This window comes from Bactrocera oleae, chromosome 2 (assembly GCF_042242935.1).
Source record: "Bactrocera oleae isolate idBacOlea1 chromosome 2, idBacOlea1, whole genome shotgun sequence".
Taxonomy (NCBI): Eukaryota; Metazoa; Arthropoda; class Insecta; order Diptera; family Tephritidae; genus Bactrocera; species Bactrocera oleae.
The window spans coordinates 60,754,650-60,760,649 of NC_091536.1; the positions used below are offsets into that span (position 1 = coordinate 60,754,650).

Here is a 6,000-nt window from a genome sequence, read left to right on the forward strand (position 1 = left end):
GGCCTCATGCCTACTTGTACTTGTATGCTGTTATTGTTGTTGTGTGTGTACTATGTGTGAGTTGAATTGGCGTTAGTGTGATTGCGTGCCATAAACTCACTGTTATGCTTAATGACTCTATATGTGCTGTGTATTTTATTTGCTGCGTATAATGGGTTAAGTGGCGTTGATGACAAAGCAATGAAGGTGATTTAATTGCGAATACTGGTCATTTAAGCGAAATGACAGGCCGAAATAGCGACTGCGGCAACAGTAGCGTTGACGTTGTGTTTTCTATATACACAAATGCGTGCACATACATACATACTATGTACATATATCTACATATCCAAATTGATGTGTCAGTAAATTAATCTGTGTATATTTTCGTTTTGCCACTGTATTTGCTTTGAGGGTGGGTTTGGCGTTAAGTTGTCGCACTTCGGTTTTGCTAGAGAGACTTGCTCGAATGTAATTAATTTGAAATGTGATTAAGTTGCACATAGGGGGCATTGACGTAGTCGCTCATTGGATGGGTGGGTGGCGTACAATGTACTATTTGCGCACACATATTATATATGTACCTACATATGTATGTAGATGTGTATGTATGTTGCTATATACATATGTATATCCACTGTGCTGCTGATTGTAATTGTAGTAAGCGATGACACGAGCATTTGGTTAATTTGACTCGTATCTTTATGTTTTTATTTTTGGCGTAGCTGTTTGCGTTAAAATCTGAATTAAATGGAATTATCTGCTAAGTGGCAAATGCGAGATTTTACCGAGGTGATAAATACTCAAATAGTGTGTTTGAATAATTTTTTTTTGAAGAAGCTTTTGCGAAAGCTGAAAAACACGTTGTTTTTTTTTTTTAAAGAATTTCGGCTGAGTTTTTTATAAATAAAAAATATAAATATAATAATTAAAAAAAAACAATCAGTTTTATGTATGTATAACTATAGCGTTTAGAAATAATAAAACTTTTTGAGTTATATTCATATACTCGGAAACGTTATCCAATTTATTGCAAATGAAATTATAAATTTTTTTTTTCGTCATAATAATCACATAATTTATAGCTCTGCTATATACTTTTATTTATCTAACAGTCGCACTGGGTGAATTTAATTGAAAAAATAGTAATAACTATTCACGTAATTTTTGATTAATAAGTTCAACTTTAATGAGTTAGTTGGTAATTAGCTTTGTATTACACTTATTTATACAGGAAACACATTTCACTCAACTATTAGACATCAGAACTACACACATCCGCACAATAACGAAGCACTGTAAAAATGTATGCACAATTTTTGTTCGCTAATTTAAATTATTGCCACCGCAACTTATTCTTTTCTATTTTTACATCTAACACCGCATTATTTTCGTATTAATTTCATGTTTGAGTGCTTTATTTGACTTTGACACACACACAAAGTGTTTGTGTACATTCGTCTCGCATTCAGTCGTATATGTCAATTCATAGCAAAATACTTAAAATTAAAAACACAAAAAACATCTATTTCACATTATAAGACTAATGGCACAAGCAAAATACGCAATCGGTGAGAATATGCAATATATGAACACAAAAACAATTAACTGAAATACAAAAATAAGCATTTAAATCGAAACGGAAACAGAAAACAACAACAAAAACAAAAACATGTCAAACAAAAGCCGAAACGAACCGCGCAAAAGTCGTCTAGCTAGTCAGATTATGCTAATGAGTTTCATACGCTCGATTAATGGCCAGAAAACAAAAAATTACACAGAAGACGATGCTACAACAACAATAACAACACAAGAAACACCGAACGATGGTGAAGGGCCGAAACAGCGAAAAGCTAAAAACCCGCATTTGTCATACTCGCACAAGTAAGAAGGTTAAACTAGCAAACGCATAAACTCTAACACACACATACATATATATATATCTACTTCGCTGTATGTATATGTATTTATGTATGTATGTTATATTTGAAGTAATCGCTTGATGAGTGATTAATTTGAATTGCTCATGTGCGCACAATGGCTCGGAGCACACAAACGTCCGAGCGACCCCATACGTAGAACGGAGTGGAGTAGTGTGACAAAGTGCTGAGTATGAGAAATCGCAAAAGTTGGAGAAACAAATGATAACAACAACTGCACAAGTAGCGGCAGCAAATGCAGTGACGACATCAACACCGACACTGGCACCGGCACCGACACCGACACTTAATTGAAATAGCTGGGGCACTTAATTATTTCGTTCAATTTGCGCGCCATGCCATTAGGCAACGATTTCATCTTTGCACTGTCACCAACACATTGCAGCAATTCCATTCGATTTGCAGACTTCTGACGCTAAACAGTCACAAGCACGCGCTCGCAAGTATGTATGTATGTGTGCACAATATTGACATCAACCATGTTGTTGGCGTTAGCGAATTAACTAAATATATTGCTGTCGAATTCACTCTCTTTGGCTGCCGAATTGACCGACTCAACTGATTTTAACTTTTACTACTGTGTTTTGATTGTTGCTGCTATTGTTACCTTTTTTTTTGGTTTTCTTGTTGTTGCTTTGCTTTATGTTGTTCTTATTGCCACTTACGCGCACGCGGCAATCATCAATAACAACAACGATAAAAAGCTCAAGCGTCGACAATAAGCGAGCGAGCGAACGAACGAACGAGCAATCAAATGTGTAGCGTCGTTAGCAATGGCATAGAATCGGAATCGTACTGTGCCGTGCAACTATTTAACAACGACTGAATGTGGCAATTAAGTATCTAGATACATTTTACCCAAACTGTTATGGTCGTCGTCACAATCAACGCTGCCGACGCCATGCCAATTGCTGCTTGCCGCCGCTGCCGACATTATCGCTGTGAGTGTTGCTGTGTTGTGCTTGCTTCGGTTGGTGTTGTTGCTGCTTTTGTTGTATAGTTGTGTTCATCGTCATTGTGTCGTTAGCGCTGGCAGTGTGTTATTACCATCGTTCTACTCAACTCATCGCGATGCTCCATAATCTGCAACCATTAGCCATTCGTACCCGTTCCCCAATTTAGTAAAAGCAATTCATCGCTTGTTGTTATTGCTATGGTTATTGCTGTTACTGTTGCCGATATCGTCTCCCTGTGCTCGTTTGCCATCCACCATATCTACCAGCACCGTTTCGGCGCGTTGCGCTCACCTTATCCGGTGCTCATTTCATTCACTCATTTGCTCGCTCATATTTCAATGAGCGTTATGCGCTCGCCTTCGTTTATTTGTTTGTCTCACATGTATTCGGCATGCGACTGTGTCTGAGTGTTTGTGTGAGTGCCCTCATAAAAATATTATAATAATTACAATAATGTGTCCTAATACAGTTTGCACACTGGCATTCACATACACAAGCGAGAAATTTGTTGTTTCTTTTATGCTTTTAAGTCAATATTGTTGTTGTTGTTGGACGCATAAACTGCGTTCGTTGTCGTTGAAAAGCGTTAAATTGAATTCGGAATGGGCGCACACATCAGCTGCAGTACTTATCATGCCATTAGCCACATTTCAATTTGCCTCGCAACAATGTCAGCAACATTTGTTGCACAACATATGTATACAACCCAATTGAATGTTGATTACTGTGTTTTTATGTCCATGATTGAGAGTATTGTATTGCTATTTAGTGTAAGTGTGCGGCTTGTTGTTGTCATTTATCCAAAGTACATTTTTATTGCATTATAGCTCAATTGTCTCCATTATGGCTGCGCCTTTTGATGTCTGCGTTGATTCAATTTCGCGTTTTAAAATGTATTGCCTCGCAGTGTCATCTTCCCTCTTTTTGCCGTAATGGCCTAATCATGTGCAGGGTTGCCCTGTATATTACATATACTGAAAAGGATTAACTTCTTACATGGAAGCACTGAACGATGAATACAATAGTAAATTCAAACCGCTGTAGCTTATTCCCAAATAACAAGAAGAAGGAATTCAGCTTTTTATAATTTTAATTTTTTACATAGCTTTAGGGTCTCACAAACATATGGTAGAGGAAAAACACTAAACCGAAGCAGAAAGTATTTCCAAGGGTTCCAAAGATGTTAAATTAAAACATATAAGGTTGATCGCACGTCCACCGTCCACGTCAACAATAATTTGCTACAAATTTGTTCATTTGCGCGACGAGTATCAATTATTGGCATAATTCATTCAGCCATCGAAATGCTGTGGCAAATTTTCAGTGAGATCATTATAATTCTGTCTTAAAAAGAGGTCTCGAAATGTGCTTTGGCAGTGTGGGCCTTTCTTTTATTTCGATTTGGCTGTTGGAGAACCACCAGCTTCTGGCAACATTTCTCTTTGCTGGTACGAGGACATGTACATAGCTGAGAGCCTGTTCTCAATATGCGAGTATATCCCACACCAGAGCACGGTACCGACACCTACATAAATATACGTGTGTGTTTGCACTTCCTGTCGTGAGCATGAGAGGGCACTAGCTATTGGCAATATAGCGCTCTGCAATCATATCGCGCCTCTTCATCCCTTTCCTTTTTCTTTTCTCGGTTGCTCAGCGCTTTCATTGCCATTGTTGTTGCTGTTGTCCCCAGCGACAATGGCATTTAATGATGCGCCTGGCATTACGAACGTTTTCAGTAGTTCAATAATGGATTATGACGCAGTTAACACACTGTTGCATTACTTTTGCCTGCTCATTCCTCTTGCCGCTGCCTCAAACACCACCACTACTACGCGCATTGTTTCACCTCTTGTGGCGCGCAGCCCTCCTCGGCACTCATGCACGCATTCACTTTTTCTTATACAATAAATATATACACATGTACATATGTATGGGTGTGTGTATGATTGTATATGTACGTTTGTATGTACGCCTGCAGTTCAGCCGATTCGATTGCTTCTCCACTTTGATGCTTGATTTATGCTTGTTGTATGTATGTAGTTTGTAGTTGTAGTGATGTTGAATAAAATGAAAATTATGCATACACACACACATGCACACATATGTGCTGGTTACTTAGTTGCCCAAGGTACTCAGCTATGTATTTCCAGTCATAACTCATAAGCGTTTACGCTGTTATTATTTCAACAGATACTCTCCCATACAAACATTCATTTGGATATTTTATTGCCGTTCGTTGGTTTAATTCGTTATAATTGTGTTTGTTTTACTTTACATCGCTGGCGTTTATGTTGTTTTCGTTATATGGTTTTTGTTGTGCGGCTTTAGCTACTTCATTTTCCGCGCGCTGCTCGCTGCTTCCGCTCAATATCAATTCAGATATTCTTTGTGAGAGTATTTATGCACGTATGTAAGTATGTACTATTCCTTTCTCCTACTCCTACTCGCACTTCGTTCTTCAATCATTATAATATGTTCCTTAATTTGATCTCTGCCATGCCTCCTCTGCGCTCGCTTCGTGGGTGCATGGCGCAAGCAGAGCCTTAATGACTCTTACGCTTGCAGATGCTGATAATATTAGTGAAAACGAAGGTGGTGGATTGTCCGTTAAATGTTTTGCAGTTTAAGATTGTTCTACAGCCACTTTTGGTGTTGTTGCTATTAACGATTTTTTGTTTCCACTCGCTTCCTTTCTTTGAGCGGGTAGAACTAATTGATGAGGTTGATTAAACTGTTTCTCGTTTGTTTCGTTTGAAGAAAGATGAGGGCTGCTGAGTGCTATTTGAAATAATTAATTGGATTGAATTAATGTTTTTTGTTCTGCATACGAAACTGTCTGTTCATTTTCAAGAATTCGGCTTCGGGATTTCTCAATAGAGCGCCCTCTGTATCTATTCGCATTTAGAAAGTCTTATTAATTACTGAGTATTAGATGTCTAGACTAGCTAAAATTAGTTATGTTATAGTTATAGTAAATGTTGGTGACTGTCAACTGAATTATAATATTTTGGATTTGTAATGGAAAACATGTTGTGAGTATCAAAAAAGTCAATAAATGCTAAAAGCACCCAATTCATTTCTATTATAGAATATTTTTGGTTACTGTGTGAAATTTTGTAGAT

General features: G+C 37.7%; 1 protein-coding gene across 1 annotated transcript in view; it reads right to left on the reverse strand.

The window, feature by feature from the left end:
- The window catches only part of NK7.1, a 106,061-nt gene extending 103,334 nt beyond the window's left edge, over positions 1-2,727 (reverse strand). Inside the window, exon 1 of the mRNA XM_036378365.2 lies at positions 2,527-2,727. The gene's annotated coding sequence lies outside the window, so the exon portion shown is untranslated. The remainder of the gene's footprint in view (positions 1-2,526) is intronic.
- Positions 2,728-6,000: the final 3,273 nt, after the last annotated feature.